Raw genomic sequence first — 21463 nt, 5'->3', positions numbered from 1 at the left:
AGACACCTGATCTTAACCCAAACCTGTGAAGGAGAGGTTTGTGGTCCGATGGTTGAAATGTTCCATTCCCAGCATTCTAGCTACTGTCCTTTTATTAGGTGGTCGGCCTGGGCACAGAGCCACTTAAAGCCAATGAGGTGCTCCATTGATGGGTGCCACTTATGGTGTTGGAGAGACCACCTATGAACTCTAATGGACTCTACAATTTCTGATGACCACCAAGGTATTGTCTTCCATCGAGGTGGGCCCGAGGAACAGGGGATAGCTAAATCAGCTGTGGAAAGAACATTTGTTTTTTTCTGGACTGCCGCATCGATATATCCACGCGGCAGAGAGCCAAGGTTGACAGCATAGGTGAAAGAACCCCAGTCAGCACTGTTGAGAGCCCATCTGGGGAGGTGACGAGGGGAGTGACGCTGAGGGAGGGTCAGGAAGATTGAGAGGTGATCACTACCCCAGAAGACAAGGACTGCAAATGGAAAGGTCAAAGACTGAGATACTTATGTGCACAACACTGAAGTGTGTGGGGGTACCAGTATTCAAGAGGCAAAGGTCAAGTTGTGCCAGTAAAAATTCGACGGCTTTACCCCAGCCAGTGATCGTGATTCTACTCCAAAAACGGTGATGGGCATCGAAAGCGCCTAAGGGCAGGAAAGGTGGGGGGAGCTGAGAAACGAATGCAAATAATATGCTCTGAGACAGTTCACCATCAGGAGGGTGGTAAACATTGCAGATGGCAATATCCTGAAATTCCATTACCCGAACAGCTGCAGCCTCCAAAGGTGTAATAAGAGGCATAAGCTCGCTATATAGAGAGTATATAGAATGTATATCCAAACTCTACCTGACACCTTGTCATTGGTAGCATGATTCTTACAATATCCCCGGTATCTGCGGAGGGCCGGGGTCAATGTAGCTGGAAACCATGTCTGCTGAAGAACAGTGCACAAGGCAGGGGAAGTGCTTAAAAGATGTCGTAGCTCAGTCAAGTGGCAAAAAAAGCGCTCCAATTCCACTGGAGAATAATGCTGCCAATGTACAGTGAGGCCACGAACAGCCCAAGGAGGCAGGTTATGCCTTACGATTACTTGTTTCCACTGGCTGAGGTGTTGTGGCATCAATATACATAGGTTTTGGATTCCATTGTGTGGTGCTGCCAGAATCTCTACCTCAGCCACAGAAGTGGAACAGGCTAGATCTGGTGGTGTGGAGGGCCACCTGACTGTCCTCCTTCTGAAAGGACTTTTCCTCAATTTTCTCTCTTTAAATGATTGGGAGGGCTTCTCTAAATCCATTTCAGGTAAAGATGAGCATCACGAAGCCCTGCAACCAGCAGCCTAGAGCTCCTCCAGCCACTGGCTGGTATCTGTAGACCAGCAGAAATCTTGGAGGCAAGTGTCCTGAGAGACTCCTTCCTTGCGGAAGAAGCCGGAGGAAGGTGATTTGTGTCTGACTGGGAGGAGGGGACCAATGTCCCTGGTGGGTAGGAAGCCATTAATCCCAAAGTGTGGGGGAAGCAGCAAGAGGGGAGTCCTCAACCATCAGGGGGCAGGCATGGTTAGGCAGCTCTGAGGGCCTACTGCATGGGGTCTAACAGGCAGGTGTACAGTCACTAAAAAGGGCAACATCATCATAGCTGTAGCATATGACATTGTTTTACATGCTGGGTGCTCGTACTTTTCTTGGCCTCTTGATAAATCCACAGTCTTACACTCTTGTATTTTCTGCTCTATGGAAAACAGTGCAGGGAGAATAGTGCTTTCCTCGGTTGACACAGACGGGAGGGGGGGGGGGGGGGGGAGGGGCACAAGGAGCACTCGCATGCAGCTGTCATCTGCAATCTCTGCAGATGGGGATAGTGTTGCAACATGAAGTCATGTGCCCAAATTTCAAACACTTTAAGCACCACATGTGGGGGGGGCATACAATTTCACATCGGATCAGTACAGGGTGTACATAAACTCCGGGAACACTTAATTATTTATTGCAAAAGAACTAAACATTGTACAGATGTCATACATACTGCATTTTGAAGAGAAACCCTGAAAGTGTTTTTTTACAAAAATTTGATATGCAGACCATGAGTGACCCGGGAGACATCAATACGGTAATCGAATTCTTGCCATAACTGTCCCAGCATGGCATTGTCGACCGTGGCTGGTAGAGGCGGTACACACACGAGATCTTTAATGTGTCCCCACAGAAAAAAAGTCACAAAGTGAGATCTGGTGATCGGGGAGGCCATTTCATGAAACAGCTGTCCCCTTCTCTAGCATGGCCGATCCATCGATGTAGCAGCTCCATGTTCAGGTACCCAAGAACTTCACGATGAAAATGGGGTGGAGCCCCATCCTGCTGAAAGATGAATGGAGAGTCCGACTAAATTTGAGGCATCAGCCATTGCTGCAACATGTCCAAGTAGAAATATCCAGTGACAGTGTTCTCTTCAAAGAAGAATGGCCCATTCAGTTTTCGACGTGACAAGGCACACAAAACATTTACCTTTGGGGAATCTTGCTCAAATTCAATGCATTTATGTGGATGCTTTGTACCCCAGATTCAACAATTATGCCTGTTCACTTTCCCATTAGCGTGAAAAGTGGCTTTGTTGCTAAAAATTAAGCGATCAACAATGCCATCCCCATCCTCATTCAATTGTTGCAACTGTGAACAAAAATCGAAATGCTTGTCATTGTTGTCATCATTGAGCTTCCTTACTAGCTTCAATTAGAATGGTTTCATAGACAGCTTCATTGGAGCCATTTTGAGTTCACGGGATGCACGACACACCAATTTCTTTGGACTCCTTATTAATGTCTCTCATACGTGCTCCACATTCATTTCACCCACACTGGGATGTCCGCTTCTCTTAGCTGCACACAAGCAACCCATCGTAATGAATTTGTTGTGCCAGTGGTAAATGGCCTTCCTTGTTGGTGGCTTCTTACTGTACTTGGTTCTAAACATCTGTTGAACAGCTGTACCACGCTTGTTTTTGTCGAACTCCAACACACAGAAAGCTCGCTCCGCACCCGAACTTGCCATGTTTGCGACTAGCACTGACTATCAGCAAATTACCAAACTACGCTGTGGCAGTATACATGAAAAAAAACCATTCAGGGTTTCTCTTCAAAATGACATATGTATGATATCTGTACAATGTTTGGTTATTGTGCAATAAATAATTGAATGTGTTCCCAAACTTTATGTACACCCTGTATTCTGTCACCTTGACCTTTCCAGGCAAGAAATCGCTCTCAAAGGCCAACATGAAGGCACCTGTAGCAACCCTATTACCTTTTGGCCCACTATGTACATGATAGACAAAGTGTACAACCCAACACTAAGAGTTCGCGCGTATCTCATTATCAGACTCTAACAGCAGGTCTCCGAGGAAAATGATGCCCTGAACTAAATTTCAACTATTATGGGGAGTGACAGTCACGGGTATGTCACTCAGCTTGTTACACGCGAGGCAGTGACTGGGCAGGGGACGCTGTTTCGATCAAAATTGACCAACTTTCCATTTCAGAGATGGCTACCGCTTCCCCAAGTTTATTTTCTTAGTTCTCTACAGAGAATAAGGCTTTGTGGCCAAGAACGAATCGCCATCAGTCCTTGTACAAACTAAGTACTGTGGGGAGTATTGCTCTGCGCGCCACTCAGCCCTATGTTCCTCCCACGACATAGGCAGGGAAGAGAACATTTTAGGGTTGTATCTCTCTGCATTAAAGGACTACTGCCCTTTCATACAGACGGCTGGAGTCGTATAGTCACTAACAGAAGATAACTTCATCCACTTCATTTGCGGCTCATCCGCCACTGTGCCATCCACTCTGAATGTGGGCCCTCACCATGGGCACCACCCAGCCTCAACAACAGCTACCTGGCCAGTAATCCATTGCTCAGAGTCCCCATGCCCCAGTCACAACGAGCACGTACTCCTTGGCACGCATGAGGAGTTTTCAACTCAGGCACCAACAGTGTGACCCCTGCGTTGTCCTGGTGGTCCAGAGGTTATCATCCTGCGGGTGCTTGACAACCCTGCCCTACAATGTGACAGCTACCGTGCTGCTATTTGGGTATATTTGTTTATTAAAAGGAAAGGTGCAAAGATGGGAAGTCACAAAGACAGAGCATACATCACACTGGGTGACCTTCCCTGCACGATCTGCACTTCTGGAGGATTTTGAAAATTGGTAGCATGTCAAGCTCATCAATGGGGACCATATGTTTATTTAATGAAAAGTTTTAGAATACCCTTGACGTGGAAACTTGAGTCCCAATCATAAACCAGGTCCAAGCAGTGTCTGCATGAAGCAGACCATCTGATGGAGAGGCAGAGGGGGTAAGGGTTAGTGGAAGTATCAGCTTGCAGTACAGAAATATAGTAATGCGGCAAAGGCTGGGGACCCATGGTAGCTGAGCACATACTCACAAAAGAGTTGCGAACCCACTGAGGGAACACAGTGTTCTCGGACAAGTTCTTAAGATGAAAATTTATTCTGTCACCATGGTCAAACTGCTTCCCTGAAGTCACAATTTTCACCAAGTTATCTCAGCTTAATTACATTAGCATATGTACCTACACTTTGTGACTGACGTTACAGTGAATGGAGGATGGTAATTTATTTAACACAGTAACTTCCCATCTTTCCTGTTTCAGTCAGAAATGATTTGCAAAAAGAATGACAGGTGGTAAGCCTCAATGTGAATTCAAATCTCTGCAGTTTTCCGTTCAAGACCTTTTTGCAATATATATGTAGGAGGAGGTAAAATGCTGGCTGACACTTTTTCAAATGGAATTTTCACAATAAGTCAGACTGTGAGGAACAATACATCTCTTGTAGTGTCTTCCTCTGGAGTTCCATATGCATCTTCACGAGACACTTGCATATACTAAACCAACTCATGACAATAGATGCTGTTCTTCTCTGTTCCGTCTATCGATCCTACCTGGTCCCAGGTTGAAGATAATTGCTCCTTTATCAGTGCAGTGAAGGTTTTGTAAGCTTTCTCTTTCATAAATTATGAAGGTGAGTAGATAGCTATCCATGATTTAATGGATTTCAAACAAACTTTGGCAGAAGTCAAAATGTCAGTACAACTAGTCAATCTATATTTACTATATCTACAACAAAAGCATCAACAAAGTACAGGACATCAACTTCAATGACTATCAACACGCAGCTCTGTTAGCTGAAAAAAATATTACACAAACATGATCAAGACAAGCTTCACAATTACAACCTATTATTGTTATTACACAAAGTAGACAAACAATACAATGTCATCACAATGAATCAGGTTATGGCGAAATTAAAGAACATGAAAAACAAAAATGCTGGTGTAGTACTGATGGAGTTACGGAAATATAAGACAATAATTACATCTTAGATTAGTTCAACTATTTTAATGTTAATTGGGCTGATGGAACAATATCCAATGACTAGAAAACTACACAGAAAAATGGAGATGAGTATCTGCAAATATCAGAGGGACTCTCACAGACAAGAGCAAGCAAAACATACGGGAATGGAAGCTCAATGAAAAGTCCTGCAGAATTAAAAAGCAACACTGTAGCATAGATCCCACATTTATGGTTACAAAATTATTAGCGTAGATAAATAGATTTAACCATCCCAAAAGATACTATTTTTAGCTCTTGAAACAAATTATGATGAAGTCAAAACACTTATGTTGTAGCAAACATTGATGGCATATTGTGGGATGTGACAAGCATACAAACACTCCACAGACTGCCTGGGACTAGCACAATGAACAATGCGTGCAGGAAAGATAAGGTGGTATGCAGACTACACTAGTGTCTGTGTCAGTCATTTTCCAAAATGTTCCTTCAATATTACAAAAGACGATTAGACCCCTCGAATCATGATACCACCACAATTCTGTGGGAATTTGTTATGTAGACGATTGGCAGTGTCACCTGATGATGATCACTGAAGAAAAATGGTAGTGACATAACGACTGCACCTTAACACAGATGTGGTGGTTCTTGTTAATATTAACAAGAACCAAGTATGCGGAATAAGATTATCAAGATTAATCCACATGTGTAAAAACTGACAAAAACATCGAGTTATTAATGTTAGTGCTCACAGATGACCAGATACTAACGGCTGATGGAAAAGAGGATTTACAAAGATTTGCATATATACTATAAAATGTTCTCACAAAGTATAATATGAAAATTTCAACAACTATAACAAAGGCGATTCTGCAACCAGAAAGTCTTTCAAGAGTAAAAACTGCATTGAAGAATAAAATTATAGAGGTGGTAAAAAGCTTTATATATTTGGATAGATGTGTTTCACAAGTTCTAAGCCTGACATACAGAGAGAAAAACAGAAATCAGACTTCACAATGTCATATTAAAATTCTCTCTTCATGTGAAAGTGGATATTTGACTCTTTGCTAAAATGATAAAGCCAGAGTATACAGTGGCTCAACTTTGAGGGACAGTGAGAAGCGAAAATAAATAGGTCAAAACGTTTTGCACCACCTACGTCTTTGATTAAAGAGGAACAGGGAATGAAAGAGTAACACTTATGAAATTAAAACCAACCCCGCCTCAGATACTTACAACACAAATATTTAGAAAATATAAACTTCAACATGAGATCTAATCTGGACACCAACAGATGGGTATACAGATTCTGTCCCAGGGGTGGGGAGGGGGGGGATGGTGGTGTCTGGGAGGGCACCTTGCCACCACTTGTCACTAACATTGTCAAAAACCCATATAACCATGGTGATTCTGTAGAAAAATTAGAAAGGGAAAGTGAGGAAAAGAATAAATTAAAACAATTTTATTGTGAAATAAAAATGAAACAATAACCAAAATAAAAACAGTATGTTTGAAAATGCACACTTGTCAAATCAAAATTTGCTGCTGTGTAACATTCAATATGTGCTGCCCATTACCACGTGCTGTAATATTCTTGGAGCCTCCTTGGCATGTTATCCACATGGTAGCTTGGACATGGCTGCTCAAACTTGACTCACTCTTCCACTATGACCCTCCTGCCATCCAGTGTATGAAGATGGTTACTATAAGACAGACAGAGTCAGTCTCTCTCTCTCTCTCTCTCTCTCTCTCTCTCTCTCTCTCTCTCTCCTCCCCCCACCCCGTCACCACAAAATCTGGAGAATATGGTTTGCTTGTAACCGAATAAATAAAATGACACCAGTAAATCCTAAATTCTTTAAAGAATCAAACTCCCATGTATAAAACAACTTCAAACACCTGATTACTTCACAAATGAGTTAATATGTTAAATACCCCCCCCCCTCTCAAGGAGATGGGTCATGTGACCCATACAGTCACTGGTAAATGCTATTATAGTCTTTTGCTCACCAACATCATTCCAAACCTTCAACAGTGTGGATGTGCGGGTAGGATCAGCCACACGGGATTAGTTGAGCAGTCTCAGGCACGGACGGCAGTCATGGACTGTGCAGCTGGTCCCAGCGGAGGTTCGAATCCTCCCTCGGGCATGGGTGTGTGTGTTTGTCTTTAGGATAATTTAGGTTAAGTAGTGTGTAAGTTGTTGTTGTTGTTGTTGTTGTTTTTTGTGGGTTTTAAGGGCGCTCAACTACTGAGGTCATTAGTGCCCAGTCACTGTTGTTAGAGCACATGGAATCTAGGAAAACTCAAGGGGAGGGGGGGACACCAGAAAGACCTGACAAAGATGTAGATAAAATAAGTAAAAAGGTTAGATGTCTGGACAAGCCAGTCAAAGTTATAAAACGCAGAACACGAGCAGCTGCTCGAGCGTCATCAGCTAAAATATCCGGTAAAGTAGATGGCAGGGACAGGACAACACGAAATTGAATAAAACGGGGACACGACAATAAAACATGGCGCACTGCTAATGCCTGACCACGAGGGCACTGCGGGGCTGGGTCACCGGAGAGCAGGTAGCGGGGGCTAAACCGGCAATGCCCAATCCGCAACCTGGTCAGAAGGACCTCCTCTCGCCGAGATGGTCGGGAGGAGGTTGTCCAAGCAGTTGGGAGCGGTTTTACTGCCCGGAGCTTGTTTCCTTGGAGGGATGACCAAGCATCCCACCACAACGACACAAGCCTCATACATACATCCCCACGAACGTCAGATGACGGGACACAATGGGAGGCTGGCCGAGGCAGGACGACTGCAGCCTTGGCTGCAGCATCCGCAGCCTCATTCCCAGGCACTCCTACATGTCCGGGAACCCACAGAAAGCTGACAGGAGAACCATTATCAGCAAAAGAATGGAGGGACTGCTGTATCCGTTGAATCAAGGGATGGACCGGATAGGGAGCGCCAAGGCTCTGAAGAGCACTGAGTGAGTCAGAGCAGAGTACATACGATGAATGGCGGTGGCGGCGGGCATACTGAATGGCCTGATGGAGAGCAAAAATCTCGGCCGTAAAGCTCGAACATTGGTCGAGGAGCCGGTATTTAAAGGTGGCGGCCCCGACGACAAAGGCACAGCCGACACCATCGTCAGTTTTGGAGCCATCGGTGTAAATAAAGGTGTGACCGGCAAGTCGAGCACGAAGTTCGACAAACCGGGAGCAATGCACTGCAGCCGGAGTACCCTCCTTCGGGAGTGAGCTGAGGTCGAGATAAATATGAACCGGAGCCTGGAGCCAAGGTGGTGTCGGGCTCTCACCCTCTCTGAAGGTGGTAGGGAGGGCAAAATCCAATCGTCGAAGCAGGCGACTGAAGCGGACTCCGGGGGGCAGCAGGGCAGACACATACAACCCATACTGACGGTCGAGAGAATCGGCGAAGAAGGACTGGTAAGAGGGGTGGTCGGGCATAGACAACAGCTGGCAGGCATATCGACACAACAGTACGTCGCACCGGTAGGTCAATGGTAATTCGGCAGCTTCAGCATAAAGACTCTCGACAGGACTAGTGTAGAAGGCTCTGGTCGCAAGACGTATCCCCCGATGGTGGATGGAGTTGAGCCGGCGTAAGAGGGATGGCCGAGCGGACGAGTAGACGAAGCTCCCATAATCCAGCTTCGATCGGACAATGGACCGATACAAGCGAAGCAGGACAGTGCGATCCGCTCCCCAAGATGAACCACTAAGAAGTCTGAGGACATTAAGGGAACGTGTACAACGGGCCGCCAAATAAGAGACATGTGGAAACCAACACAGTTTCCTGTCCAACGTGAGCCCTAGAAACTTAGTTGTTTCCACGAATGGGAGAACAATGGGACCGAGATGTAAGGATGGCGGAAGGAACGCTTTATATCGCCAAAAGTTGATACAAACCGTCTTCTCTTCAGAGAACCGGAAGCCATTTGCCACGCTCCATGAGTAGAGGCTGTCTAGACAACGCTGAAGGCAACGCTCCAGGAGGCATGTTCTCTGGGCACTGCAGTAGATCACGAAGTCATCGACAAAGAGAGAGCCTGAGACATTAGGTGGAATACAATCCATAATTGGATTGATCGCGATGGCAAAAAGGGCTATGCTCAAGACTGAGCCTTGAGGCACTCCGTTCTCCTGGAGGAAGACATCAGACAATACGGAACCCACACGTACCCTAAACGTTCGATCCGTTAAAAAGGAATCAATAAAAAGGGCCAGGCGACCGCGTAGACCCCACCTGTGCAGAGTGCAGAGGATACCTCCTCTCAAACAGGTATCATAAGCCTTCTCCAAATCGAAGAACACTGCTACCGTTTGGCGCTTTCGCAAAAAGTTGTCCATGATGAATGTCGACAAGGTCACAAGGTGGTCAACAGCGGAGCGGCGGCGACGAAAGCCGCATTGGACATTAGTAAGTAGCCGTCGAGATTCAAGAATCCAGACTAACCGAGCATTAACCATGTGCTCCATCACCTTACAGACACAGCTTGTAAGAGAAATGGGGCAGTAACTAGAAGGAAGGTGTCTATCCTTCCCGGGTTTGGGTATAGGAACAACGACGGCGTCACGCCAACGCATGGGGACTTGACCTTCGGTCCAGACGCGATTGTAGGTACGAAGAAGGAAGCTTTTGCCTGCCGGAGAAAGGTGGGCCAGCATCTGAACGTGAATGGCATCTGGCCCCGGAGCAGAGGACCGGGACAGTGCAAGTGCACGTTAGAGTTCCCGCATAGTAAAGGGGGCATTATAATTTTCCAGATTCAGCGAGTGGAAGGAATGTCTCCGAGCCTCTTCTGCCTCTTTCCTGGGAAGGAAGGCAGGGTGGTAATGGGCGGACCTTGAAACCTCCGCGAAAAAGTGGCCAAAGGTGTTGGAGACAGCCACAGGATCAACAAGGACCTCATTACCGGAGGACAGGCCAGGTACCGAGGAGTGGGCCTTAATGCCCGACAGCCGGCGCAGGCCACCCCAAACGACGGAAGAGGGAGTAAAACTGTTAAAGGAGCTGGTGAAAGAGGCCCAACAAGCTTTTTTGCTGTCTTTGATGACTCTACGGCATTGCGCTCAGAGTCGTTTGTATTCAATACAATTCGCCAACGTAGGATGGCGGCGAAAGGTGCGTAAAGCACGTCGTCGAGCACGGATAGCGTCCCTACAAGCCTCGTTCCACCAGTGGACGGAAACGCGACGTGAAGAAGAGGTAGTACGAGGAATGGAACGTTCGGCAGCATTGATGATAACAACCGTGAGGTATTCGACCCGACTGTCACAACTGAGAAAATCGTGGTCCGGAAAGGTCGCCAGGGAGGAGTAAAGTCCCCAGTCAGCTTTCGGTATGTTCCAGCGCGAAGGACGTGGGGATGGGGTGTGGTGCAGGAGACGAACGACACAGGGGAAGTGGTCGCTCGAATAGGTGTCAGTAAGGACATACCACTCGAACCGACGGGCAAGAGTGGTAGAACAGATCGAGAGGTCCAAGTGGGAGTAGGTATGAGTAGAGTCCGAGAGGAAAGTCGGGGCCCCAGTATTGAGACAGACAAGATTGAGATGGTTGAAGACATCCGCCAAGAGTGAGCCTCTTTGACAGGATGCAGGAGAGCCCCAAAGGGGATGATGGGCACTGAAGTCCCCAAACAATAAAAACAGAGGGGGAAGCTGAACGATCAGGTGCATCATGTCAGCCCGACTAACAGCAGATGACGGTTGAGTGTAGATGGTACAAACTGAAAAAGTAAAAGCAGAAAGAGTAATACGGACAGGTATTGCTTGGAGTGGGGTGGTCAATGGGATGGGATGGTAATAGACATCGTCCCGAACGAGCAACATGACCCCACCATGTGCTGGGATACCGTCCACAGGGGTGAGGTCATACCGCTCCGAGGTATAGTGGGTAAAGGCAATACGGTCAGTCGGGCGCAACTTGGTTTCCTGGAGACCAAGGACGAGCGGACAGTGCAGGCGGAGGAGCAGTTGTAATTCCTCCTGATTAGATCGAATACCTCTTATGTTCCAATGTAACAAGGCCATCGCTAGTCAAAAAGTTGGGGGAACAAGACGGGGGAAGAGCTGGTCACCTCGACGGCCGCGGAGGGCCAGGTTGTGAGGGAACAACGCTACAATCGGCGGGAGGTGGATCCGGTTCCATCGAGTCATCGCCAGCTGCGGCCGCTGTCCCTGGTTGTGTAGGAGGGGCAGCATCATTTGCCGACGAGAGGCCAGCTGAGCGCCTGGCAGCAGAGCGTCCCGGCGAAACTGAGGATGGCCGGGAGCAGCGACTCACGGATGGAGCGTCAGACAAAATGCGCCGGGGTGGAGAGGGGGATAGAGACTACTTCTTGGAGGCCTTCTTGGAAGGCCGAGGAGGCACAGGGATGGTGGGCTGGACCCGAAGAAGTTCCTCACGCGCGGGGTCCGTTTTGGAACGCCGGACCTCGGAAGAGGGGGTCCGGAACGTTTCCCCGATGGATGCCTGAGAAGAGGATCGCTTCTCAGGTGGCGGGGGGAGAGGAGGAGTAGGAGGAAGGGTGGCCCCTGGGGTAGAGGGGGCGGGGGTCATGGGGGAGGAGGATTTGGAAGGGAGGGATTTGGGAGGCGGAGGCAGAGCCCCCTGATGGGCGGAGGGGGGACAGGATAGGGGTGAGGATACCGCGGAAGGAGTGGACACAACTGAGGCAAACGAAGTGGTCAACGGCACGGGATGGAGGTGGTCATACTTCTTCCTGGCCTCAGAATAAGAGAGCCGATCCAAAGTTTTGAGTTCTTGTATCTTCTTCTCCTTCTGATATGCGGGGCAGTCTGAGGATCTAGGCGAGTGGATGCCAGGACAATTAATGCACCGAGGTGGTGGGGTGCATGTATGTTCCTCACGAAGAGGACGTCCACAGTCGCTACAAAGGGGCTCAGCCTCACACCGTGACGACATGTGCCCAAAGCGCAAACACCGAAAACAGCGCATAGGAGGCGGGACGTAAGGTCGCACCGCGCACCGGTAGCACATCACCTTTACCTTCTCCGGGAGAACGTCCCCATCGAAGGCAAGGATAAAGGCCCCGGTGTCGATGCGACGGTCTTTGGGGCCGTGCTGGACTCGCCGGACAAAATGCACGCCTCGGCGCTCCAGGTTGGCCCTGAGCTCCTCATCAGATTGTAGCAGGAGGTCATGATGAAAAATAACCCCCTGCGTCCTATTTAGTGCCAGATGCGGGACAATGGACACTGGGATGTCCCCTAGGCGGTCGCACGCCTGGAGCGCCGCCGACTGTGTGGCGGAGGTGGTCTTGATAAGAACGGACCCTGAACGCATCTTGCTGAGAGCCTCGATTTCCCCAAAGATGTCCTCAATGTGCTGAACAAAGAACATGGGCTTGGAGGTGGCGAACGTCCCCCCATCGGTTCGAGAACAGACCAAATAGCGGGGGAAGTACTTCGCCCCAAGCCGGCGGGCCTGTCCCTCCTCCCAGGGAGTGGCCAAGGGGGAAAGAGCAGGAGAACCAGAACTAGAAACGGTACCTTTTCTTTTGAAAGACTCGGCCGCAGAGCGACCTGATACCTGTTGACGTTTCATCTGCGATACGTCCGCCCCGATACCACCCACTTTGACCAGGGGCTCTCCCCACAGGTGCCACCCAGCCTCAGCAAGGGCCACCTGGCAGGATGACCGTTGCCGGGAGTCCTGATGCCCCAAGGAGATGGGCATCTACTCCTTGGCCGACGTGGGGAGGGTGCAGGTCAGGTATCGGCAGTACGATCCCTGTGTTGTCAGGGGGCTACAACCTAGAGGGTACATGACGACCCCACCACAACGGGCTGGCTACCGTGCTGGATTTCTGGTGCCATGGAAAGTCCATCATGATCGTAGGTGCAGATGGGGACGCACTATGGGCGTAACTTGTACAACCCATCAGGCGTTTAGGCCCAATTTGAGGAATAATGGGTATGGTTACAATGCCGGTACAATGCTGAGTGCCAAGGTCTTAGTGCACTTAGGACCAGTGGTACACCACGTAAGGTGTCCTTCCCCAAAAGGCTCGTACTTCTGTAGAATTTTGAAAAATGGAGGTCAAACCCCAAGGGGGACCATCACATGGAAGGCCGAAACGGTTGAAACTCCTTTTAGTCGCCTCTTACGACAGGCAGGAATACCTCGGGCCTATTCTTACCCCGGACCCGCAGGGGGAAGTAGTGTGTAAGCTTAGGGACTGATGACCTTAGCAGTTAAGTCCCATAAGATTTCACACACATTTGAACAAAATTTTTGGGTAGAATCATTTTATGCAAGATAGTGCTCCTCCACACATTGCACAGCCAGTGGAGCAGCTGATGCAGGAGCATTCTGGAAATTCTAGACTTAATAGCCATCATTTCCCTACAGCCTGGCTGTGAAGATCACCTGATCTTAATCTGGAGACTTCTGGCTGTGGGGTCATCTGAAAGATGCTGTGTTCAGTGCTCTAATTACAAAAGTAGCAGAACTGAAGGCACGCACTGTGCAACATATTCTGAACATGTCTCCGATCTGCTGTGGGATGTGTTGTTTCTCGAATTCAGCTTGTGGCAGAAAATGATCGACAGCATATTGAGCATGTCTTGCTCCAGTCTCACGGCAATTAGAAACTGGCATCAATTTGCTTTTTATGCAGTTTTTGGCCAAAGGCAATTAAAAATGATGTCACATTGCCTTTTATATGGTTTTTGGCCCCATGACAATTAAATACCTACTTCTTCCAACCGATGTGGTACGACCTTGCTGTGGTGGCTGGACCTACCTAACTAACAGTGCCACAACTGTTGAATGCCACATTGCACAATACCAATTATTTTATGTGCAACTCACACCATAGTCGTCATATCACAATTCATCTATCATTTGTAGCCAAACCTATTTACATTATGACACTGTGCCATCTAGTGAGCAAATTTTTTGTTTCCATAATGTTTTCTCCTCCATCAATAATATGTCCAAATTTGATACCATTCTGAGCAAGGGTTAATTTTCTACAGCATTTTCAAGCTCAAATTTTTATTGTTGTCTTATAGCATGACTGGTTTGTCACCCATTCAGTGAGATGAATGGATACACTTATTTTAATATAATGCTGTAATTTCTGATAAGTAAACCTTTGTATATTTGTATTTATTAATTTAATTAATAATGTTTGACATTGTCTGTTGCTGTAATAGGATAATGGCAACATTATTGGTTTGGCCTATTGAGGGTCACATGAAATAATTAGTGTCTTCTTTCCAGTAGTTTGTCCATTCTTTCCATATGTTGTTCTTTTATTTCCTCTTTCTATACTACACCTGGTTCAGATTCATTGATGACATCTTTGCTATCCAGATTGAAGTTGAGGAGACCTTATTCACGTTCCTACAGAACCTCAACAACTTCTCTCCCACTTGCTTCACCTGGTCCTACTCAACCCAACAAGCCACCTTCCTAGATGTTGTCCTCCACCTCAGAGATGGCTACATCAGCACCTCCGTCCATATCAAACCTACCAACCACCAGCAATACCTCCACTTCGACAGCTGACACCCATTCCATACCAAGAAGTCCCTTCCGTACAGCCCAGCCACCCATGGTCGTCGCATCTGCAGTGTCAAGCAGTCCTTCTCTAAATATACCTATGGTCTCACTGAAGCCTTCACTGACCGTAATTATCCTCCCATCCTTGTACAAAAACAAATCTCCCATGTCTTATCTTTCCAGTCTCCTACCACCTCCCAAAGTCCCACAGTCTGGCCGCATAGGATCATTCCCTTCATAACGCAATACCATCCGGGACTGGAGCAACTGAACTACATTCTCCGCAAGGATTTCTATTACCTGTCGTCGTACCCTGAAATGAGAAATGTCCCACACACTATCCTTCCCATCCCTCCTACTGTGGTATTCCGCCATCCACCAAACCTACACAATATACTCGTCCATCCTTACACAACCCCTGCTTCCAATCCATTACCTCATGGCTCATGCCCCTGTAATAGACCTAGATGCAAGACCTGTCCCATACATCCTCCTACCACCACCTACTCCAGTCCGGTCACTATCACCACCTATCCCATCAAAGGCAGGGCTACCTGTGAAACCAGTCATGTGATTTACAGGCTAAGCTGCAACCACTGTGCTGCATTCTATGTAGGCATGACAACCAACGAGCTGTCTGTCTGCACGAACGGCCACTGTGGCCAAAAAACAAGTGGGCCACCCTGTTGCTGAACAAGCTGCCAAACAAGATACCCCTCATGTCAACGACTGCTTCACAGCCTGTGCCATATGGATCCTTCCCAACAACACCAGCTTTTCACAACTGCGCAAATGGGAACTTTCCCTGCAATACATCCTACGTTCCCGTAACCCTTCTGGCCTCAACCTTCGTTAGTCACTGTCCTCACCCATCCAGTCCCTCCCTGTTCCCATTCCAGCACTAAACAGCCGTCATTTCAGCGCCACACCCAGACTTTTTATTTTTAATTCTCTCCTTTACACTACTTACCCCCTCCCCCTTCTCTCCTGTCCTCCGTCTAAACTGCAACACTTCACTGTCCGCCACTCCCACCATACTATCCCTCCCCCTCCCCACCCCAGCCTCCTCCTTACCCCCACCCAGTTGCCACTATCATCATGCAATGGTGCTGCTGCTCACAGTGTAGCTTCAGCTCTCTGAGACTGCAGACGTGTGTGCAAGTTGCGTTTGCACACGCGCGCTTGCTTGTGTGTGTGTGTGTGTGTGTGTGTGTGTGTGTGTGTGTGTGTGTGTGTGTGTGTGTGTGTGTGTGTGTGTGTCTATATATATATAGCTGACAAAGGCCTTAATGGCCAAAAGCTACGAGAGTGTGAATCTTTTTATTGTGCCTATCGCGACTCAGCATCTCCACTATATGGTGAGTAGCAACTTTCCCTCTCTGATATTGTTACAATCGACCCTGGATCTTCCATTGTTTGATTTACACCTGTCTTTTCTTCGTTTGCTCCTGGAAACTTTGAAGAAAAAACAATAATTGCTATGAACGTTTCTCTTTTTCCTATTTCTTCCTCCATTAATTTCATTTTGCTTAGGTCTGCTTTAATTTCTGAGACCTACAAGATTCATGTTTTAGGTTCCTGTCAAAAATTCAATCTTTTTGTTGTTACTTTATGTAACCTTTTTAGGTGCCCATTGAATACAACTCATCTCTTCCACATTGAGTCTAATATTTCATCTATTCTTTCATTAACTTATGTATTACTAATAAATTCTCATTTCACATTGTAGTGTTATCATCCAAAGATTTTCCTGACTATTTCCCTTTTTTTAATTTTCTGTTTCAGCTAAGTAATCGGCTGCATTTAACAAATAGCGTTCTGATCTAATGACAGTGTTTTAGTCCTGGAATATCAATTTCTTACCGTAAAAGGTTTTTGTTAATTGAAAATCAACTTCCACTGTCCTTGTCCTTACCACGTTAGCTTACTTGTCTAAGTTGTTTGTTGTTTTATTTCACCTAATCATTTAAATATCGACAGTGCCTGCTCTGTATGTATATGAAGCAATTATGTACCTAAAAATAAAATGTACAGCTTTGACGAACAAAAATATACATAAATATGGCACTAGGTGTAAGGATAATTGTCACATGTGTTCAAGTAGACTTTAAATATCTGGATGTGTATTATATAACAAACTTCCAAGCAGTATAAAGAACTTAAAAACACTGTCAGCTTTCAAGCAAAAACTGAAGTCACACCTGGTCTCAGCTTGTTGTTACAGTATAAAGGAGTTCTTAGAGGCAAGTTTAACAGTGTCAATGAGTTTCTTAGATGCAAGTATACAAAATTCTTAAATTAGAGATTCATCTTCAAACTCCAAGTAAAAAATATAGAGGCATCGTCCTTTCACTGCATGTATGCATAATTGTATATATTCTTTTTAACTCAGTCTGATATGTGTAATTTTATTTGGTATGGTGTAAGCTCTTAATCTCTCTTACAAATGTCCGAAACATTTGTATATGTCTGTGCTTTTATGCAAATACCAAATACTTCGTAACACACCTGTGTATATCTTGTGTCCAATATCACTACCAAAAGTGATCCAAGGATGAAAAGTAAATAAATTATTGTGCTTTTCTTCCAGTCCACGACATCTTTTTTGAACTAAATTTGACAGTAATGGGGACAATCCATCTCCTTGTCTTACACCTGATTTGATCTCAAAAAGATTTAGAGGTTTCACTTAATTTAATTTCACATTTTGTATTTGTTATTGTGCCTTTTTATGATTGCAACTGATTTGTCATCAGCTCCAAACTCTTAAGGTACTGAATAATGTTTCCCCGTCAATCGTGCGCTTTTTCAAAGTCTTACAAATATTATAGCAATGCTTTTGGCTCCAACTCTTACCACAAATTACATACAATTTATTCAACACACTATTATTATTATTATTATTATTATTATTATTATTATTGCTATTAGTACTACAGTGTAAACCCATCCCCATTCCCTTGTCATTATTTCATTTGCAAGTGAGAAAACACTACATGACAGACCTCTATCTGTTCCCAGGTTCAGTATGCTATTTGTAAAGTATTTTTAAGCAGTGCTGCATTTTATAAGTGATTCAAAATCTTAATGTTGATTACAAACACAAAGCTTTTCATCTGTCAAGGACAATTATTGAGAGGGGAAATGGAATTAATTTAACTTACTGAAACCCCATGTCTGCTTTGTCCTGTGAATTAAGAGTAAAACCGAAGATCATCACAGCAGCATTTACACAATACGGAGAACAGCCACGTCAACTAAAAAATTCCTTTTGTACGGTATTTACAGTCACATATACATGTCTCATTAGTTCTTACACATGTGTATCACTTCACAACATTCATGTATCTGTCAACTCTCAACTAAGTAGTGCAAGTAATTAAAGCTGAGACCATTGTTCTTTCAGAATTTGAAATTTATTGTAACACAAAAAGAAAAATGCAATACTTTTAGAAAATAAGGGAGGCTGGGTTTAATGCCTCATCACAGACAAGGGTCATTAGTCTGTTCAGATTGCACAAGGATAAGAAAAGAAATGGATCACACTCTTTGAAATGAATTGCATTAAACATTTAAGATAAGCTACAGAAAATCTGTTACTATTAATAATTTTTATTTTATGGAAAACAGAATTAAAGAAAAGTTAGGGAAATATATCTGGCACTGATACATAGAGAAATCCTGTCAAAGAGCAAGAACATGGCAGTCAGACTGTACTTTCCATTCCAACACAAAAATAAATGTTAACTGCCCTTATTACAAACAATACTATGAAGAGATTATAAATTTACCAAAAATCTAGCAAAAAAGACCAATGCAGTGCAATCTCTGCTGTTGTCAACCACATAATTGTAATTTAATTTTTTATTCGCCATAGGCCCTAATTCAAACATATTATATTAAGATGTGCGACAGTTGCCTGGAGAAAAAACTAGTGGAGATAATACAGAATACAAGTCATTACTGTAATAAATTATAGTGATAGAAAGAACTGATTCACTCCTGCTCTTATAGGAGCATGAGCTATGAAACACACTCGATTCATATCAGAATAGCTCATGTTTGTCATCTGCTGCTTTGACTTTTTCTTGGAAGCTTAACAGTACTTAAAATGAAGACCAAAGGATAGTTTAGTGTTTTGTACCCTGAAACTAAGAAAATATAATACAAATGCAGATAGTTACGTGCACTTTTCTAATTTTTATTTATACTATATTGCTCAGTCTTTCATGCAAGTTCGTTGAACTGAGATATACCACAATGGAATACACTCTCTGTGACAACATTACAATTTCGACGAATTTTAGCAAAGACCTGTGTCAATAATGTCACATACTATTTTGATCACTTGCTTACATGACAGAAACATCCAACGACAAAAAACTGCATTATATATAATGTAATACTCTGAAGAGCAACAAGACATTCAAAGTCTAACCAAGAAGTCACATCTACTGTTTGGGCAACTGTCTGCCACTCTGCACTTTGTCTCGTAGGTGCTTATTAGCCTGTCCTCTCACAGTGCACAATCCATCCAAGACTTCCTATTAATTACAACACGAAGTAAATTCACTTCAAGGATTGCAGTCCAAAGCCATATACGAAAATGAAACACGTAAACTGTCAGTTAAAACAACGAGGTTGCAGTTTCATATACCATAGACAGTTTACAAATGACAAAGGCCTGAGTTGTGACATTATAAAAACGAAAATTTTTGTATACATGTCTGTGTTGGAGAAGTCAAATCCGCTCAATCAGGCAAGGAGCACAATAATCCATTACCAAGTCGGTTGATTGAGAACAAATTACAAAAGTCGTTACAAAAAACATGTCAAGAGCACATGATCCACCAGGCATACATAAAACAAGCTTGCCTCTCAAAGATCGCAGGTTAGAGGCATAAGCTCTAATTTCTTACAAAGGAATCGCCTTAGTTATGAATAATAATCGGAGATACCTTTTTCCATGTGAAATGTTCCATGACTCATTTTATGAATTTATAGGGAACAAACATTGCACGGTTCTTATGATAACTACACTGATGAACACTAGTTGTGAAGAATGGTGTAAACAGCTGCTGAAGCTAATGATACATAAGCATTACTACTTGTGCGGTAGCTCTAGTTACAAGTTACGAAATTGTTCGGGCTCTATACTAGAATTCGGTGAACACATTTCATAATACTCGCAAACTGGTCAATTTTGACCGTGCACATACTAAATTTTTCTCCCGGTTCTCATGTCTTTGCTAATAGCCCTACTGTGCTGACATTTCTACCAAAAAACTGAAACTTACACACTCACCACAAAGTCCCTCAGCAGTTCCGGCGTCCGGTGCGTCGTGATTGAAATTCCATATAATACAACGCGTGAAAGCTACTGCTGCTACAAGCTTCAACTGAGTCATTCTCAAGCAACATTCTGGCATAATTTTCGTGGGGGATGCTGGCATTACTATTTCATTTTTCATAACCTTTTATCTGTTCCGGTCTAATCCAAAAATTTGTCTGGTCTTGCTATTTTCTGTTCCTCAGTTCAGTGACAGCTTCTGGGGCAATACAACATTAACTGTCTAAACTTTGCGGAAATACTTACACTACGTTCTAAATTACATTCACATCAAAGTAAAAATAACGTTAAGAGCCCTTTTAAATAAGGTGCATAGCCCCAACCGTGCGGAAGTCTCTTTGTGCAATCTCCCAAACACAAACACAACGCACATTTCCTACAGCCGGTAAGCATCATAACAAACTGCTTATTCGCTGGAAATTACAGAGATGATCCGATGTCATCTTACCGTTGAATTGCGTTTGACAGTTAGAGTCATAATCTTTCGTATTTACATAACATCACAGGCTATAATAAAATCGATGTCACTTTATAGTTTCAACAATACTGTAGCTATTTAATCGGCGGCGTTATGGACGAAATACTGCAGGTACTGCTGCGAGAACCGGACAAAAAATCAATAGCGATCAACAAGCGTTTGCTTTCATCTAACGGAATTATTGAATACGAACGTAACTCACAGACGATTAATTATAATTAAACAGAGAAAAGTGACATTGTACGAAGTCACTCATAAAGTTCGCTTCACAAACCATAACCATCACATCATACTGTCGCCACATATGGGCAACTCGTGCGCATGCCCGCAAAGCACTTCTGTGTATTAAAATCACTGGGCGTCACAGTGCTGTCACTGTCCAACTTCACATATCGGAAGAAATGACTTCATAGTAATCCACATGTGGCACTGTCACATTGGTAACCTGCACATGTACTTCGGACTCTCAATTTTCGTATGTATGGTTTGTGGTCATTTATATGGAACACAATAGAACAATTGGGTTGGTACTGGGCTTCTTGTTCTTCGTTTTTACTGGTGACTTACCGCAACAGTTTTCAACAGTCGGTACTATATTATTTGCTGATGATACCAGCTTCTTTATAAAAGGAGAGAACGAGTATTAACTACAGCAGAAAATTGACAAAACATTCGAAGTGGCGGCAAAATGGTTTAAAGGTAACTGTCTAGTTGT

The 21463-nt window shown here is 44.7% G+C and overlaps 1 protein-coding gene across 4 annotated transcripts in view; it reads right to left on the bottom strand.

Moving 5' to 3' along the window:
• Nucleotides 1-21055, bottom strand: part of LOC126249014 (coiled-coil domain-containing protein 177) — a 280978-nt gene extending 259923 nt beyond the window's left edge. For 2 of the 4 annotated variants that reach the window (XM_049950608.1, XM_049950610.1), the window contains exon 1: nucleotides 20226-21054. The gene's annotated coding sequence lies outside the window, so the exon portion shown is untranslated. Of the gene's footprint in view, nucleotides 1-20217 lie in introns of all 4 variants that reach the window. The other 2 variants (XM_049950607.1, XM_049950605.1) reach the window with 2 other exon arrangements.
• Between the last annotated feature and the right edge of the window lie 408 nt (nucleotides 21056-21463).

This window comes from Schistocerca nitens, chromosome 3, assembly GCF_023898315.1.
Source record: "Schistocerca nitens isolate TAMUIC-IGC-003100 chromosome 3, iqSchNite1.1, whole genome shotgun sequence".
In the NCBI taxonomy this organism is placed as follows: Eukaryota; Metazoa; Arthropoda; class Insecta; order Orthoptera; family Acrididae; genus Schistocerca; species Schistocerca nitens.
Note: the sequence above shows the minus strand (reverse complement) of the source record. Positions and strands in the feature narration are given on the sequence as shown.